Source organism: Saccopteryx bilineata, chromosome 8, assembly GCF_036850765.1.
Source record: "Saccopteryx bilineata isolate mSacBil1 chromosome 8, mSacBil1_pri_phased_curated, whole genome shotgun sequence".
Classification (NCBI taxonomy): Eukaryota; Metazoa; Chordata; class Mammalia; order Chiroptera; family Emballonuridae; genus Saccopteryx; species Saccopteryx bilineata.
Genome location: NC_089497.1, coordinates 70822978 through 70842105, shown reverse-complemented (window position 1 = coordinate 70842105; position 19128 = coordinate 70822978).

Here is a 19128-nt window from a genome sequence, read left to right as displayed (position 1 = left end):
GAAGATGATAAAACAACACTCTATGGTAAATATTTTATCTAGTTACAAAGAATATAACAAATAGGGCTTCTTTTTTATTGCTTTTGAAAGAGAGAAAGAAAAGAGAAAGTGAGAAGCATCAACTTGTCATTGCTTTACTTTAATTGTCCATTGATTGCTTCTTTCTGTGCCTTGACTGGGGAGCTCAAACCAAGCCCAAACCAGCGACCTTTGGGCTCAAGCCAGCAACCGTGGGGTCATGTTAATGCTCCCTCGCTCAAGTCAGCGACCCTGTGCTCAAGCTGGTGAGCCTGCACTCAAGCCGTCATTCTTGGGGTTTCAAACCTGGGAACTCAGTTTTCCAAGTTAACACTATGCACAATGCCACTACCAGTCAGACACAAATGTGGCTTTTCATAAAAAGGCTTAATAGTTCCAAGTTAGCTGCTTCTTGGCGGCAGCACCGAGACCGCTCCGTAACAGATGTGCAGCAGTACCAACTGCCAAGCACTGTCTGCTTTGAGAATAAAGAATCCTTAGAAAGCAAGATTTCTCCCTCGTCTGGTGTGGCACACTTTCCTGGTATATATAAAGTAACTACTTAACAGCAAAGTAATAAACTAAAGTTAATAAACTAATCAGTAAAATCATTTTTCCATAACAGTCACATGGAGTTACTATAATAGGCCTATGACAGAAGGATTGATATTGACTATAATCCTTGTTTTTCCTACTCATAAATTACTTAGCAATCTTTGTATTGACCACAGTTTATAATTTGTCAAAAGAACCACTCTGACGGGCAATGAATATTACACTAGTTGCTTCGATTGGTATCACTTAGAAAAAAATATGGTTATGAGTTTCTAGGTCTGAGCAGCCCTCTGCCCTTTCTCAGACTAGGATCAATGCTATAGCCACTTTCTTCATAAAACTGCTGCTTTGACAAGACAAATGGTAGAGTCCTCAGAAGTATCAGAGCAATTTAAAGGTGATCCCAGAAAAATATAAATTATTCAATGGCTTTTCTTTCTACCTCAGAATAAAGTCCACAGTTTATAGCTTTCCTGCCTTTGGTGTTGCATCTAAAGTGTCATCACTAAACCCAAGGTAATCAAGATTTTCTCCTATGTTACCATCTAGGGATTTTGTAACTTTGTGTTTTACATTTAGGTCTGTGATTTACTTTGTGTTAATTCTCATGAAGGGTGTAAGGCCTGTCTAAATCTTTTTTTGCATGTGGATGTCCAATTGTTGCAGCATCATTTGTTGAAAAGACTTTTTTTTTGTGTGTATTTTCTTTGTTCTATTGTCTAAGAGCAGATAAATATAGTGGGCTGTATTTATGTGGCTGTATTTCTGGGCTCTTGTAAGAGAAACTATTTTTCTTCTCTACTCCAAAGTTCTACTCAGAATACTTCACTTCTGGCCCTTCTGGTTATTAAATGTTGGTTTTTTTCCCCACATAAAGCAGTCTTCCCCTCATCCAATCAGGACACAACTAGCTAGGTGTCTATATGACCAGTAGTCGCGGCCATCCAGATGCAAGCTCTCATTGGATTCAAGCAGACGGTAGAGAAACAATGGAGCCAAGAAATGGTGGGCCATTTTTCTATTAAAGTCTTGCACGGGCTAATGAGCAAGCACACAGGGAAAACATTTCCCTTTCAGTCATTCAGAGCTACCAAAGCCCTGACACATTCTCTGGTTCTACAACCAGGAGAATCTTCTTCCCAGAATCAGCCCCCCCCCCAAGTCTTAGCAGAGCTCGCAAAGCCCCTCAGCTCTGGTTCCCCATCTGCACACCTTCTCTCTGCAAAACATGGCTTCTTCTTCAGCACTCTGCATTCTCTTTCCCACACTCTGCAAACACGGCTTCTTTCTGTCCTCTCTCTTCAAAATTTTCTGGTGTGAAAACCGTTTCTCCACCAAACATTAGCAAAACAATGGCCCTTCCCAAGTAGGAAGGTAATTTGCAATTCCACAGACCACATATACCTGGCACTGCCAAGCCCCCAATGCAAACTATAAGCGAGCAAACATAAAAATCCTATTTTACAAACTTATTTGACCAAGAGTGTCCTATAATTTAACTCAATTCTGGTGCTAACTAACCTGGAGATTAAGATGACCAACTTTTTTACAATAAAAAGGAGGACAAAAATAAATAGAAGAAAACAATATTGTAAATAAAAGAAACATTTTATTCATTGCAACAATAATATACTATAATATAAATGCATAATAACATTTGTAATATTTTATATTGTAATTATGCTTACACGCCTATTAATTTTTAATAATAATTGTAAAAAAAAAGTACTCATTTAGACAAAAATACGTCACATCACACGCAATGGATCAATTCTGCATCAATCGAATAATACGGACATTTACAGATTAGTCTTCCAATTTCAAAATGGAGGACATGTAGGAGGACGGAACTTACAAAAGAAGGACTGTCCTCCCTAAAGGAGGACGACTGGTCACCTTACTGGAGATAGCATCAGATCCCACAGGTTGAGGGCTCAGTCCCGTCAGACAGCTTCTTTCTCACACACTTAAGATGTCAAATGCAACTCTAGGTTGTTATGCTTCTGACTGGCTATATGTTGGAAATTCCCATGACCCCCTTCTTGAGTTATTTTATTTTTTTAATTAAGTGAGAGGCAAGGAGGCATAGAGATAGATTCCCACATGTTCTCGACCAGGATCCACCCACTAAGCCCCCTACAGGGCAATGCTCTGCCTATCTGGAGCTGCTGCTCTGTTGCTCAGCCCGAGCTATTTCAGTGCCTGAGGTGAAGCCGGGCAACTGACCTCACCGCCCCCTTCTCAAGTTCTAGTAATTTGTTAGTGTCTCACAGAACTCAAGAAAACATTTTACTTACCATATTAGCAGTCTAAAATAGAAAGATACAGCTCAGGAGTATCCAGATCGAAGAGATGGACAGGACAACATATGGGGGAAGGAACACGGAGCTTCCATGCCCCTGTGGTGTACCCCTCACCAGCACACCCATGTGCTCACCAACCCAGAAACTTCACATCCTGTATTTTCGAGTATTCATGAGGGCTTCTTTATGGAGGCATGATTGATTAATTCATTCAAAGAGTGAATTATCCTTTTAGTCTTCCTCTCATCCATAGATATATCAAGAGATGGGGCTGAAAGTTCCAACTCTCTAATAACATAATCATTTCCCCTGGCAACCATCCTCCTCCAACCAAAACCCATCTCATTAAATAAAACTCAGGTGTGGTTGCAAAGGGTCACCCTCCTCAGTTTAGTGTAGTTTGGAAGTTTTAAAACCAAAACCTTCCATCCACAGCAACTTGAATTGTTTACCCACCATTTACAGTACATCAGTCAGAACTAAACTCTAGGGACAGTGCTGATCAAAGGAGGGGAAGATTTGGGAAAGGTATTACTCTTTTATAGCACCCAGTTTCTCTGCTATGACAAAAGAACACCTGAATGCCTCCACATTGAACATAGGAGCTAGGCGGCCTCTCCCAACCAGAAGCAAAAGCACCTCTGGATTTAAATTCATTAACTACAACTAAACAAGGTTGCCCCAACTCTGGCTTTGCTAACGAGTCCACACACATGCAATCAATACCCACTCTTCTGATTTGCAGTCTTACAGCTTCTCCAAAGCACATCTTCTGGTTTCCCTGGTCCAGGGGCAGGGGAGGGGACTGGGACCAGCCCACAGACCTGCCAGACTCAGAGAAGGAAAATGCTGGGCCCTGCAGAACAAGGCAATCCCAGCAATACTCACAAAGCAAAGCTCAGCAGGTCTGACAGAATGCTGTGGGTGCAGCTTCCTTTGTGAGCCCGAGCCGGGGCGGTGACCAGTCAACAGGCTGGAATCTCCAGGGCTACCCCCATTTGGGGCCAGATTTATTGTGTAACCTCGGGCAACCCTCACTGCACTCTGAGGTGGTGACTTCATCTGCAAATTGGAGGTGCATATCGGGGTATTGTTAATGAGGGATATAGAAATGGCAGTGGCTCAGAGCCTGCTGAAAACAGGAAACAGGAAAGACTGTAGGGGAGAGCAGGACAAAGAACTGCTTAAGGGAAAATATGCAAATATTTGGAAAATAACTTGGGTTTGCTTCTGCTGGGACTGAGAAGGAACAGCTATCCTTAATATTCTCTTCCCTGAAAGATAAAAGTAGTCAGAAGAGAGTAGTAGGAACATCAGAAAAGAAGGTGGCAGAGCCCTCCCCAAATACTTCAGCCTGGGAGCTGTGCCCCTCAGTTACTCAACAATATTTCTTCCAAAGGGAGCTCTTTAAATTTTTCTGAAAAACAGAACGGGTTAGTGCACAGAGGCTCCCCGTTTTCCTTAGAGACCCGGGTGTTTGTCCACTTACTTCACCCACACCGTCAACTCATTTCTTGGTTGAGTCTATTTCTGTGACGCTAATCATCATCAAACCTGCTATAAATCTTGAAGTTCTAGTCAAGATGGTAATGCCTGCTTTCTAAGTTCAAGTTGAACCACCTCAGTGTCCACCGTTTCAATGGGTCCTACAAGAACCTGAGCAGGCGCTGTGGAAATAGTTGCGCCAGGCTTGGTGGGAGTCATGAAGTGATATTTTATAGTCTCCCGTCTGAAAGCAGCTACAGTCCCCTTGAGACAAGACTCATGCGCCCACATGAAAGCAGTTCCCATGGCGACGACGCGGCACAGAAGGTACAGACCGCGTGTCAGCGCTGATTTGGGCAGTACCGGCTCCAGGCACAATGTGTGTCCCTAGGAGTAGAGACCAGCGGCTGCTGGACCAGGAGGGCCCGAGCATGAGCAGGATCTGGGTGGCTGCAGGAAGACAGGCAAGCTCAGGCAAGAAAGGCAAGAAAGGCAAGAATGGCAGTGTGGGCAGTGTGTGAGGACCAGGCCCGTGTTTGAAAGCAGGGCGGTTGGGGCCGCTATGGAGAACCTTGAACATAAGACAGAGGAGCCAGGGAGAGCTGCCGGGACAGCAGGAAGTCACAGAAGGTTGTGTTTTTGTTTTTAATGATAACTCCCTTGTCAGCATGAACTAAGCTTTATGCAAAGGGGACTGCTGCAGGGTGGGTGCAGGGTGGGTGGAGATCAGGACACGGTTCCTTCAGGGCCTCATGTAGACCAGGATGAGATGAGGGCCTGGTTGGGATGAAGTGAGGGCCTGGTCAGGATGAGGTGAGGGCAGTGGGGAGGGAAGGAAGGGATAAGAAAGACCCTCTAAGAAAAACAAGAGCCCAGCAGTGTCTGATGAGTGATCTGGGATGGGGGTTAAGGAGGAGGGGGGGATCTAGTTTCAAGCATGGCTGACGGAGGAGGGAAAACTGGTTTCCGGAGTTCGAGTGAGGGGGACATGTCTGCTTTAGACTTGGGCCGAGTGGGAGGTGCTGGAGACACAGCAGGTAGAGAAGCCCAGCAGGCAACCACGGAGGACCAAAGATGGGTGGGCGCTCCTGTGGTAATGTACCAAAAAGCTGCAAAATTAATATTGATATTTTAGGAGGGAAGGTCAGGCTTTCTCTCCAGCCCTTTTCTTAGGGGAGGGGAGGGAGAAGAATGTAGAAGCTTCCTGACTTACAAGGACAATAGATCATTTAGTTTTAACTATAGAATAAAGGTTGTCTGAGGAACTTCTTTTCTCTTACAATAAGAGACAGAATTTACATACCACCCTACATTGATTTTGGCTTTTTATCCCTTCCCAGAATCCTGAGAGTAACATACCTCTAGGCAAAGGAGGGGAGATAGACACTAAAAAATTTGTAAATATCTTTGATTGTATTACCTTAAAAGTGTTAATGTTCTTATGAATCCCCTAAACTAATGTTGTAAGCTTGTGTCATGATGTCATGCTCCCCCCAGCCTGTGTGTGATCAAGGGTATATAACCAGCCTCTGAAATGTATTGGGAGTGCACAATTTGGGTCTGCACTGTCCCATGTCAGTCATATGCGGCTGGCATATTTAATAAATCTCCTCTTTTTTTTATAAATAAAATTTTATTTTAATGGGGTGACATCAATAAATCAGGGTACATATATTCAAAGAAAACATGTCCAGGTTATCTTGTCATTCAATTCTGTTGCATACCCATCACCCAAAGAGAGATTGTCCTCCGTCACCTTCTATCTAGTTTTCTTTGTGCCCCTCCCCCTCCCCCTCCCCCTCTCCCTCCTTCCTTCCCCACACCCCCCGTAACCACCACACTCTTGTCCATGTCTCTTAGTCTCATTTTTATGTCCCACCAATGTATGGAATCCTGCAGTTCTTGTTTTTTTTGGATTTACTTATTTCACTCCGTATAATGTTATCAAGATCCCACCATTTTGTTGTAAGTGATCCGATGTCATCATTCCTTATGGCTGAATAGTATACCATGGTGTATATGTGCCACATATTCTTTATCTAGTCTTCTATTTTTTTTTACAGTGATTAAAGCCTTTAAGCAAACTCTTGGCCAAGACAGCAAGAATCCATAAAAGAGTAGTGTCCTTAACATGTTCACCAAGTCCAAGTTGGCCCCAACACCATGCCAAATCCCTGAAAAATGCAACCTAACCCCAGTTCAGTCTGTTAGGAACTGTCACAAGGAGCAGGAGTCCAGGAAAAGTCCACATCCAGGAAAAGTCCACATGGCACTGGAATTGTTGTCACAATTCTATACTTTGCAATTCATGTCCAAGTCCCAATGACCGCTGCTTCTAGCTGGTAATGATCCAGGTAGACTGGAAAAGCCATCTGCAGCATGTGTGGAGATGGAGCTTCTGTTCTCCTCTGCCTGGAGAGATGAGACCAGGTTGCTTTTCCCTGGAGCTCTGCGACTGTGGCTTGGTAAAGAGAACCTTGGGATACACTAAGCAGTCTTGGTGTGGCTTCTTCGGTGTTCCTTGGTTGAAGAGTCCTTTTAGTTTAGTCCAAAGTTGGTTTTTCCAGATGATAGTTCTTAAAATTAGTTTGTAATCCACTTTGGTTCTGTGAGGTAGATGTTGGTACGTCCGCCTATTCCAGCGCCATCTTGTCTTCTCCCCAATAAATCTCATCTTTTTAATAAAACCCTTCAAAATTCATCTGGACTTGATGTCTCTACGTAAACTCGCAAAAGTGAGGTACAGGTACTTTACAACAATCCAAGCAGAAAGAAAACATGCAGAAGTTTAAGAAACTTTATTTTATGAGAAATAATGAATCCACCATTGTGTTCACATTTCTTTCCTGCTACACACAGGACAGCTTATGGGCAAGAAATCCTTTATGTAGTTGTACTTGGAACTTCATTTCTTCTAATTCTAAATTCTAGTACACATACTCACTCTTCAACCACAAGCTCTGTATATGTTTCTAGACTCCTCTGCCCACCCCTGCCTGCCCCCTACCCTGTCACCACACCTGACCTTTCTTCCTACCCCCTCCCTGACTCAGAGGAGGAGTCATCGGGCACCTTTGCCCTCCTCTCCTCGGCTCCTGTCCTTCCCTCCCAGCAGCCCCTACCTCAGTCCCCCGTCTTCTCTGCTCCCACAGCTTCTGCCAGGCTGCTGAGTAGCGAGTGACCCGCGGGGCAGGCAGCACACTGCGCCCGGCAGCATCTCTCTGTGGGCAGGGCACTGCATGCTGTGACTGTCCTTTATTTGTCCTGGACCTTCTCCCTCCCCAGTCTCTTCACCAGCCATGCTGTCTTCCCTCCTGGGACCTGTCCTCCCACCCTTAGCTGATGTGTTTACCTCCTGCCTCATAGAGAATGGAGAGGACATCACAGGTCAGCTTCTCACCCCCTGTGGGTCACAAATTTCCTAGGCTCGACAACCCTCTCCATTTCCTAAGACACACTGCAGGGCAGGGCCAGACACACTGCAGGTCAGGGCCAGGACACACTGCAGGTCAGGGCCAGGACACACTGCAGGTCAGGGTAGACACACTGCAGGTCAGGGCCCGGACACACTGCAGGTCAGGGCAGAAACTCTGCAGGTCAGAGCTAGGACACACTGCAGGTCAGGATGGACACACTGCAGGTCAGGGCAGACACACTGCAGGTCAGGGCCAGGACACACTGCAGGTCAGGACCAGACACACTGCAGGTCAGGGCCAGGACACACTGCAGGTCAGGGCAGACACACTGCAGGTCAGGGCAGACACACTGCAGGTCAAGGCAGACACAGTGCAGGTCAGGACCAGGACACACTGCAGGTCAGGGCGGACACACTGCAGGTCAGGGCCAGGACACACTGCAGGTCAGGGCCAGGACACACTGTAGGTCAGGGCAGACACACTGCAGGTCAGGGCCCGGACACACTGCAGGTCAGGGCAGACACACTGCAGGTCAGAGCTAGGACACACTGCGGGTCAGGATGGACACACTGCAGGTCAGGGCAGACACACTGCAGGTCAGGGCAAACACACTGCAGGTCAGGGCCCGAACACACTGCAGGTCAGGGCAGACACACTGCAGGTCAGGGCAGACACAGTGCAGGTCAGTGCCAGGACACACTGCAGGTCAGGGCCAGGACACACTGCAGGTCAGGGCAGACACACTGCAGGTCAGGGCCAGGACACACTGCCGGTCAGGACCAGACACACAGCAGGTGAGGGCCAGGACACACTGAAGGTCAGGACCAGACACACTGAAGGTCAGGGCCAGGACACACTGCAGGTCAGGACCAGACACACTGCAGGTCAGGGCAGACACACTGCAGGTCAAGGCAGACACACTGCAGGTCAGGGCAGACACAGTGCAGGTCAGGACCAGGACACACTGCAGGTCAGGGCGGACACACTGCAGTTCAGGGCCAGGACACACTGCAGGTCAGGGCAGACACACTGCAGGTCAGGGCAGACACACTGCAGGTCAGGGCGGACACACTGCAGGTCAGGGCCCGGACACACTGCAGGTCAGGGCCCGGACACACTGCAGGTCAGGGCAGACACACTGCAGGTCAGGGCAGACACAGTGCAGGTCAGTGCCAGGACACACTGCAGGTGAGGGCCAGGACACACTGCAGGTCAGGGCAGACACACTGCAGTTCAGGGCCAGGACACACTGCAGGTCAGGGCCCGGACACACTGCAGGTCAGGGCAGACACAGTGCAGGTCAGTGCCAGGACACACTGCAGGTCAGGGCGGACACAGTGCAGGTCAGGGCCAGGACACACTGCAGGTCAGGGCGGACACAGTGCAGGTCAGTGCCAGGACACACTGCAGGTCAGGGCGGACACAGTGCAGGTCAGGGCCAGGACACACTGCAGGTCAGGGCGGACACACTGCAGTTCAGGGCCAGGACACACTGCAGGTCAGGGCAGACACACTGCAGTTCAGGGTCAGACACACTGCAGGTCAGGGCCAGGACACACTGCAGGTCAGGGCAGACACACTGCAGGTCAGGGCCAGGACACACTGCAGGTCAGGGCAGACACACTGCAGGTCAGGGCCAGGACACACTGCAGGTCAGGACCAGACACACTACAGGTGAGGGCCAGGACACAATGCAGGTCAGGACCAGACACACTGCAGGTCAGGGCCAGGACACACTGCAGGTCAGGGCAGACACACTGCAGGTCAGGGCCAGGACACACTGCAGGTCAGGGCAGACACACTGCAGGTCAGGGCCAGGACACACTGCAGGTCAGGACCAGACACACTGCAGGTCAGGGCCAGGACACACTGCAGGTCAGGACCAGACACACTGCAGGTCAGGAACAGACACACTGCAGGTCAGGGCAGACACACTGCAGGTCAGGGCAGACACACTGCAGGTCAAGGCAGACACACTGCAGGTCAGGGAAGACACACTGCAGGTCAAGGCAGACACACTGCAGGTCAGGGCAGACACAGTGCAGGTCAGGACCAGGACACACTGCAGGTCAGGGCAGACACACTGCAGGTCAGGGCAGACACAGTGCAGGTCAGTGCCAGGACACACTGCAGGTGAGGGCCAGGACACACTGCAGGTCAGGGCGGACACACTGCAGTTCAGGGCCAGGACACACTGCAGGTCAGGGCCCGGACACACTGCAGGTCAGGGCAGACACAGTGCAGGTCAGTGCCAGGACACACTGCAGGTCAGGGCGGACACAGTGCAGGTCAGGGCCAGGACACACTGCAGGTCAGGGCGGACACACTGCAGTTCAGGGCCAGGACACACTGCAGGTCAGGGCCAGGACACACTGCAGGTCAGGGCAGACACACTGCAGTTCAGGGCCAGACACACTGCAGGTCAGGGCCAGGACACACTGCAGGTCAGGGCCAGGACACACTGCAGGTCAGGGCAGACACACTGCAGGTGAGGGCCAGGATACACTGCAGGTCAGGACCAGACACACTGCAGGTGAGGGCCAGGACACACAGCAGGTCAGGACCAGACACACTGCAGGTGAGGGCCAGGACACACTGCAGGTCAGGACCAGACACACTGCAGGTGAGGGCCAGGACACACTGCAGGTCAGGGCAGACACACTGCAGGTCAGGGCCAGGACACACTGCAGGTCAGGGCAGACACACTGCAGGTGAGGGCCAGGACACACTGCAGGTCAGGACCAGACACACTGCAGGTGAGGGCCAGGACACACTGCAGGTCAGGACCAGACACACTGCAGGTGAGGGCCAGGACACACTGCAGGTCAGGACCAGACACACTGCAGGTGAGGGCCAGGACACACTGCAGGTCAGGGCAGACACACTGCAGGTCAGGGCCAGGACACACTGCAGGTCAGGGCAGACACACTGCAGGTCAGGGCCAGGACACACTGCAGGTCAGGACCAGACACACTGCAGGTCAGGGCCAGGACACACTGCAGGTCAGGGCCAGACACACTGCAGGTCAGGGCCAGGACACACTGCAGGTCAGGGCAGACACACTGCAGGTCAAGGCAGACACACTGTAGGTCAGGGAAGACACTCTGCAGGTCAAGGCAGACACACTGCAGGTCAGGGCAGACACAGTGCAGGTCAGGACCAGGACACACTGCAGGTCAGGGCAGACACACTGCAGGTCAGGGCCAGGACACACTGCAGGTCACGGCCAGGACACACTGCAGGTCAGGGCAGACACACTGCAGGTCAGGGCCCGGATAAACTGCAGGTCAGGGCAGACACTCTGCAGGTCAGAGCTAGGACACACTGCGGGTCAGGATGGACACACTGCAGGTCAGGGCCTGGACACAATGCAGGTCAGGGCAGACACACTGCAGGTCAGGGCCAGGACACACTTCAGGTCAGGGCAGACACACTGCAGTTCAGGGCCAGGACACACTGCAGGTCAGGGCCAGGACACACTGCAGGTCAGGGCCAGGACACACTGCCGGTCAGGGCAGACACACTGCAGTTCAGGGCCCAGACACACTGCAGGTCAGGGCCAGGACACACTGCAGGTCAGGGCAGACACACTGCAGGTCAGGACGGACACACTGCAGGTCAGGACGGACACACTGCAGGTCAGGGCGGACACACTGCAGGTCAGGGCCAGGACACACTGCAGGTCAGGGCGGACACACTGCAGGTCAGGGCGGACACACTGCAGGTCAGGGACAGGACACACTGCAAGTCAGCACGGACACACTGCAGGTAAGGGCCAGGACACACTGCAGGTCAGGGCGGACACACTGCAGGTCTGGGCAGACACACTGCAGGTCAGGGCCAGGACACACTGCAGGTCAGGACACACTGCAGGTCAGGGCCAGGACACACTACAGATCACGGCCAGGACACACTGCAGGTCAGGGCGTATACACTGCAGGTCAGGGCCCGGACACACTGCAGGTCAGGGCAGACACACTGCAGGTCAGGGCCAGGACACACTGCAGGTCAGGGCAGACACACTGCAGGTCAGGGCGGACACACTGCAGGTCAGAGCCAGGACACACTGCAGGTCAGGGCCAGGACACACTGCAGGTCAGGGCGGACACACTGCAGGTCTGGGCAGACACACTGCAGGTCAGGGCCAGGACACACTGCAGGTCAGGGCCAGAACACACTACAGATCAGGGCCAGGACACACTGCAGGTCAGGGCCAGGACACACTGCAGGTCAGGGCCAGAACACACTACAGATCAGGGCCAGGACACACTGCAGGTCAGGGCGGACACAGTGCAGGTCAGGGCCAGGACACACTGCAGGTCAGGGCGGACACACTGCAGTTCAGGGCCAGGACACACTGCAGGTCAGGGCAGACACACTGCAGTTCAGGGTCAGACACACTGCAGGTCAGGGCCAGGACACACTGCAGGTCAGGGCAGACACACTGCAGGTGAGGGCCAGGACACACTGCAGGTCAGGACCAGACACACTGCAGGTGAGAGCCAGGACATACTGCAGGTCAGGACCAGACACACTGCAGGTGAGGGGCAGGACACAATGCAGGTCAGGACCAGACACACTGCAGGTCAGGGCCAGGACACACTGCAGGTCAGGGCAGACACACTGCAGGTCAGGGCCAGGACACACTGCAGGTCAGGGCAGACACACTGCAGGTCAGGCCCAGGACACACTGCAGGTCAGGACCAGACACACTGCAGGTCAGGGCCAGGACACACTGCAGGTCAGGACCAGACACACTGCAGGTCAGGACCAGACACACTGCAGGTCAAGGCAGACACACTGCAGGTCAGGGAAGACACACTGCAGGTCAAGGCAGACACACTGCAGGTCAGGGCAGACACAGTGCAGGTCAGGACCAGGACACACTGCAGGTCAGGGCAGACACACTGCAGGTCAGGGCAGACACAGTGCAGGTCAGTGCCAGGACACACTGCAGGTGAGGGCCAGGACACACTGCAGGTCAGGGCGGACACACTGCAGTTCAGGGCCAGGACACACTGCAGGTCAGGGCCCGGACACACTGCAGGTCAGGGCAGACACAGTGCAGGTCAGTGCCAGGACACACTGCAGGTCAGGGCGGACACAGTGCAGGTCAGGGCCAGGACACACTGCAGGTCAGGGCGGACACACTGCAGTTCAGGGCCAGGACACACTGCAGGTCAGGGCCAGGACACACTGCAGGTCAGGGCAGACACACTGCAGTTCAGGGCCAGACACACTGCAGGTCAGGGCCAGGACACACTGCAGGTCAGGGCCAGGACACACTGCAGGTCAGGGCAGACACACTGCAGGTGAGGGCCAGGACACACTGCAGGTCAGGACCAGACACACTGCAGGTGAGGGCCAGGACACACTGCAGGTCAGGACCAGACACACTGCAGGTGAGGGCCAGGACACACTGCAGGTCAGGACCAGACACACTGCAGGTGAGGGCCAGGACACACTGCAGGTCAGGGCAGACACAGTGCAGGTCAGGGCCAGGACACACTGCAGGTCAGGGCAGACACACTGCAGGTGAGGGCCAGGACACACTGCAGGTCAGGACCAGACACACTGCAGGTGAGGGCCAGGACACACTGCAGGTCAGGACCAGACACACTGCAGGTGAGGGCCAGGACACACTGCAGGTCAGGACCAGACACACTGCAGGTGAGGGCCAGGACACACTGCAGGTCAGGGCAGACACACTGCAGGTCAGGGCCAGGACACACTGCAGGTCAGGGCAGACACACTGCAGGTCAGGGCCAGGACACACTGCAGGTCAGGACCAGACACACTGCAGGTCAGGGCCAGGACACACTGCAGGTCAGGGCCAGACACACTGCAGGTCAGGGCCAGGACACACTGCAGGTCAGGGCAGACACACTGCAGGTCAGGGCAGACACACTGCAGGTCAGGGAAGACACTCTGCAGGTCAAGGCAGACACACTGCAGGTCAGGGCAGACACAGTGCAGGTCAGGACCAGGACACACTGCAGGTCAGGGCAGACACACTGCAGGTCAGGGCCAGGACACACTGCAGGTCACGGCCAGGACACACTGCAGGTCAGGGCAGACACACTGCAGGTCAGGGCCCGGACACACTGCAGGTCAGGGCAGACACTCTGCAGGTCAGAGCTAGGACACACTGCGGGTCAGGATGGACACACTGCAGGTCAGGGCCTGGACACAATGCAGGTCAGGGCAGACACACTGCAGGTCAGGGCCAGGACACACTTCAGGTCAGGGCGGACACACTGCAGTTCAGGGCCAGGACACACTGCAGGTCAGGGCCAGGACACACTGCAGGTCAGGGCCAGGACACACTGCCGGTCAGGGCCAGGACACACTGCCGGTCAGGGCAGACACACTGCAGTTCAGGGCCCAGACACACTGCAGGTCAGGGCCAGGACACACTGCAGGTCAGGGCAGACACACTGCAGGTCAGGACGGACACACTGCAAGTCAGGACGGACACACTGCAGGTCAGGGCGGACACACTGCAGGTCAGGGCCAGGACACACTGCAGGTCAGGGCGGACACACTGCAGGTCAGGGCGGACACACTGCAGGTCAGGGCCAGGACACACTGCAAGTCAGCACGGACACACTGCAGGTCAGGGCCAGGACACACTGCAGGTCAGGGCGGACACACTGCAGGTCTGGGCAGACACACTGCAGGTCAGGGCCAGGACACACTGCAGGTCAGGACACACTGCAGGTCAGGGCCAGGACACACTACAGATCACGGCCAGGACACACTGCAGGTCAGGGCCAGGACACACTGCAGGTCAGGGCGTATACACTGCAGGTCAGGGCCCGGACACACTGCAGGTCAGGGCAGACACACTGCAGGTCAGGGCCAGGACACACTGCAGGTCAGGGCAGACACACTGCAGGTCAGGGCGGACACACTGCAGGTCAGGGCCAGGACACACTGCAGGTCAGGGCCAGGACACACTGCAGGTCAGGGCGGACACACTGCAGGTCTGGGCGGACACACTGCAGGTCAGGGCCAGGACACACTGCAGGTCAGGGCCAGGACACACTACAGATCAGGGCCAGGACACACTGCAGGTCAGGGCCAGGACACACTGCAGGTCAGGGCCAGGACACACTGCAGGTCAGGACACACTGCAGGTCAGGGCCAGGACACACTGCAGGTCAGGGCCAGGACACACTGCAGGTCAGGACACACTGCAGGTCAGGGCCAGGACACACTACAGATCACGGCCAGGACACACTGCAGGTCAGGGCCAGGACACACTGCAGGTCAGGGCGTATACACTGCAGGTCAGGGCCCGGACACACTGCAGGTCAGGGCAGACACACTGCAGGTCAGGGCCAGGACACACTGCAGGTCAGGGCAGACACACTGCAGGTCAGGGCGGACACACTGCAGGTCAGGGCCAGGACACACTGCAGGTCAGGGCCAGGACACACTGCAGGTGAGGGAGGACACACTGCAGGTCTGGGCGGACACACTGCAGGTCAGGGCCAGGACACACTGCAGGTCAGGGCCAGAACACACTACAGATCAGGGCCAGGACACACTGCAGGTCAGGGCGGACACAGTGCAGGTCAGGGCCAGGACACACTGCAGGTCAGGGCGGACACACTGCAGTTCAGGGCCAGGACACACTGCAGGTCAGGGCAGACACACTGCAGTTCAGGGTCAGACACACTGCAGGTCAGGGCCAGGACACACTGCAGGTCAGGGCAGACACACTGCAGGTGAGGGCCAGGACACACTGCAGGTCAGGACCAGACACACTGCAGGTGAGAGCCAGGACACACTGCAGGTCAGGACCAGACACACTGCAGGTGAGGGCCAGGACACAATGCAGGTCAGGACCAGACACACTGCAGGTCAGGGCCAGGACACACTGCAGGTCAGGGCAGACACACTGCAGGTCAGGGCCAGGACACACTGCAGGTCAGGGCAGACACACTGCAGGTCAGGGCCAGGACACACTGCAGGTCAGGACCAGACACACTGCAGGTCAGGGCCAGGACACACTGCAGGTCAGGGCCAGGACACACTGCAGGTCAGGGCCAGGACACACTGCAGGTCAGGGCCAGGACACACTGCAGGTCAGGGCCCGGACACACTGCAGGTCAGGGCAGACACAGTGCAGGTCAGTGTCAGGACACACTGCAGGTCAGGGCGGACACAGTGCAGGTCAGGGCCAGGACACACTGCAGGTCAGGGCGGACACACTGCAGTTCAGGGCCAGGACACACTGCAGGTCAGGGCCAGGACACACTGCAGGTCAGGGCAGACACACTGCAGTTCAGGGCCAGGACACACTGCAGGTCAGGGCCAGGACACACTGCAGGTCAGGGCAGACACACTGCAGTTCAGGGCCCAGACACACTGCAGGTCAGGGCAGACACACTGCAGGTCAGGGCAGACACACTGCAGGTCAAGGCAGACACACTGCAGGTCAGGGCAGACACAGTGCAGGTCAGGACCAGGACACACTGCAGGTCAGGGCGGACACACTGCAGGTCAGGGACAGGACACACTGCAGGTCAGGGCCAGGACACACTGTAGGTCAGGGCAGACACACTGCAGGTCAGGGCCCGGACACACTGCAGGTCAGGGCAGACACACTGCAGGTCAGAGCTAGGACACACTGCGGGTCAGGATGGACACACTGCAGGTCAGGGCAGACACACTGCAGGTCAGGGCAGACACACTGCAGGTCAGGGCCCGAACACACTGCAGGTCAGGGCAGACACACTGCAGGTCAGGGCAGACACAGTGCAGGTCAGGGCCAGGACACACTGCAGGTCAGGGCCAGGACACACTGCAGGTCAAGGCAGACACACTGCAGGTGAGGGCCAGGACACACTGAAGGTCAGGACCAGACACACTGAAGGTCAGGGCCAGGACACACTGCAGGTCAGGACCAGACACACTGCAGGTCAGGGCAGACACACTGCAGGTCAAGGCAGACACACTGCAGGTCAGGGCAGACACAGTGCAGGTCAGGACCAGGACACACTGCAGGTCAGGGCGGACACACTGCAGGTCAGGGCCAGGACACACTGCAGGTCAGGGCAGACACACTGCAGGTCAGGGCAGACACACTGCAGGTCAGGGCGGACACACTTCAGGTCAGGGCCCGGACACACTGCAGGTCAGGGCCCGGACACACTGCAGGTCAGGGCAGACACACTGCAGGTCAGGGCAGACACAGTGCAGGTCAGTGCCAGGACACACTGCAGGTGAGGGCCAGGACACACTGCAGGTCAGGGCAGACACACTGCAGTTCAGGGCCAGGAAACACTGCAGGTCAGGGCCCGGACACACTGCAGGTCAGGGCAGACACAGTGCAGGTCAGTGCCAGGACACACTGCAGGTCAGGGCGGACACAGTGCAGGTCAGGGCCAGGACACACTGCAGGTCAGGGCGGACACAGTGCAGGTCAGGGCCAGGACACACTGCAGGTCAGGGCGGACACACTGCAGTTCAGGGCCAGGACACACTGCAGGTCAGGGCAGACACACTGCAGTTCAGGGTCAGACACACTGCAGGTCAGGGCCAGGACACACTGCAGGTCAGGGCAGACACACTGCAGGTCAGGGCCAGGACACACTGCAGGTCAGGGCAGACACACTGCAGGTCAGGGCCAGGACACACTGCAGGTCAGGACCAGACACACTACAGGTGAGGGCCAGGACACAATGCAGGTCAGGACCAGACACACTGCAGGTCAGGGCCAGGACACACTGCAGGTCAGGGCAGACACACTGCAGGTCAGGGCCAGGACACACTGCAGGTCAGGGCAGACACACTGCAGGTCAGGGCCAGGACACACTGCAGGTCAGGACCAGACACACTGCAGGTCAGGGCCAGGAAACACTGCAGGTCAGGACCAGACACACTGCAGGTCAGGAACAGACACACTGCAGGTCAGGGCAGACACACTGCAGGTCAGGGCAGACACACTGCAGGTCAAGGCAGACACACTGCAGGTCAGGGAAGACACACTGCAGGTCAAGGCAGACACACTGCAGGTCAGGGCAGACACAGTGCAGGTCAGGACCAGGACACACTGCAGGTCAGGGCAGACACACTGCAGGTCAGGGCAGACACAGTGCAGGTCAGTGCCAAGACACACTGCAGGTGAGGGCCAGGACACACTGCAGGTCAGGGCGGACACACTGCAGTTCAGGGCCAGGACACACTGCAGGTCAGGGCCCGGACACACTGCAGGTCAGGGCAGACACAGTGCAGGTCAGTGCCAGGACACACTGCAGGTCAGGGCGGACACAGTGCAGGTCAGGGCCAGGACACACTGCAGGTCAGGGCGGACACACTGCAGTTCAGGGCCAGGACACACTGCAGGTCAGGGCCAGGACACACTGCAGGTCAGGGCAGACACACTGCAGTTCAGGGCCAGACACACTGCAGGTCAGGGCCAGGACACACTGCAGGTCAGGGCCAGGACACACTGCAGGTCAGGGCAGACACACTGCAGGTGAGGGCCAGGACACACTGCAGGTCAGGACCAGACACACTGCAGGTGAGGGCCAGGACACACTGCAGGTCAGGACCAGACACACTGCAGGTCAGGGCCAGGACACACTGCAGGTCAGGACCAGACACACTGCAGGTGAGGGCCAGGACACACTGCAGGTCAGGGCAGACACACTGCAGGTCAGGGCCAGGACACACTGCAGGTCAGGGCCAGGACACACTGCAGGTCAGGACCAGACACACTGCAGGTCAGGGCCAGGACACACTGCAGGTCAGGGCCAGACACACTGCAGGTCAGGGCCAGGACACACTGCAGGTCAGGGCAGACACACTGCAGGTCAAGGCAGACACACTGCAGGTCAGGGAAGACACTCTGCAGGTCAAGGCAGACACACTGCAGGTCAGGGCAGACACAGTGCAGGTCAGGACCAGGACACACTGCAGGTCAGGGCAGACACACTGCAGGTCAGGGCCAGGACACACTGCAGGTCACGGCCAGGACACACTGCAGGTCAGGGCAGACACACTGCAGGTCAGGGCCCGGACACACTGCAGGTCAGGGCAGACACTCTGCAGGTCAGAGCTAGGACACACTGCGGGTCAGGATGGACACACTGCAGGTCAGGGCCTGGACACAATGCAGGTCAGGGCAGACACACTGCAGGTCAGGGCCAGGACACACTTCAGGTCAGGGCGGACACACTGCAGTTCAGGGCCAGGACACACTGCAGGTCAGGGCCAGGACACACTGCAGGTCAGGGCCAGGACACACTGCCGGTCAGGGCCAGGACACACTGCAGGTCAGGGCAGACACACTGCAGTTCAGGGCCCAGACACACTGCAGGTCAGGGCCAGGACACACT